This window comes from Sapajus apella, unplaced genomic scaffold, assembly GCF_009761245.1.
Source record: "Sapajus apella isolate SASKATOON/1434 unplaced genomic scaffold, GSC_monkey_1.0 scaffold24, whole genome shotgun sequence".
NCBI classification, from domain to species: domain Eukaryota; kingdom Metazoa; phylum Chordata; class Mammalia; order Primates; family Cebidae; genus Sapajus; species Sapajus apella.
This window is the reverse complement of record NW_022436964.1, coordinates 5,573,256-5,573,791: the sequence shown is the minus strand read 5'-3', so window position 1 is coordinate 5,573,791 and position 536 is coordinate 5,573,256.

The window sequence follows — 536 nt, the reverse complement described above, 5'->3', positions numbered from 1 at the left end:
CCTCCCAGTTTCAAACAATTCTCCTGCCTCAGCCTCCCAAGTAGCTGGGACTATAGGCAGGTACTACCATGCCCAGCTAATTTTTGTATTTTTAGTAGAAAGGGGATTTTGCCACGTTGGCCTGGCTGGTCTCAAACTCCTGACCTCAGGTGATCTGCCCACCTCAGCCTCCCAAAGCGCTGGGATTACAGATGGGAGCCGCTGCACCCAACCGCTGTATATTTTAATGGTAATGAAAACATCAACAAAAAAACATGTAGCATCAAAAATATCTTTAAAATGTTTTGATTGGTGATATCCCAATCATGTTTTAATTTTTCTCCTCCAACTTCAAAATGTAGTTAGCTTTTTAAAACACAAACAACTTTGTGTTAATTTTTTTTTTTTTTTTTTTTTGAGAAAATGGTGCATTTTGTTCTGGCCTTGTTTTTTTCCTTTTTTTTATTTCTTTTTAAAAAAAAGTTCCTTGTAATATGTCCAACATTCTTGTATGATAGATGGGACACAAGGGAAGGTTTTCCTTGATTACTTTTGTG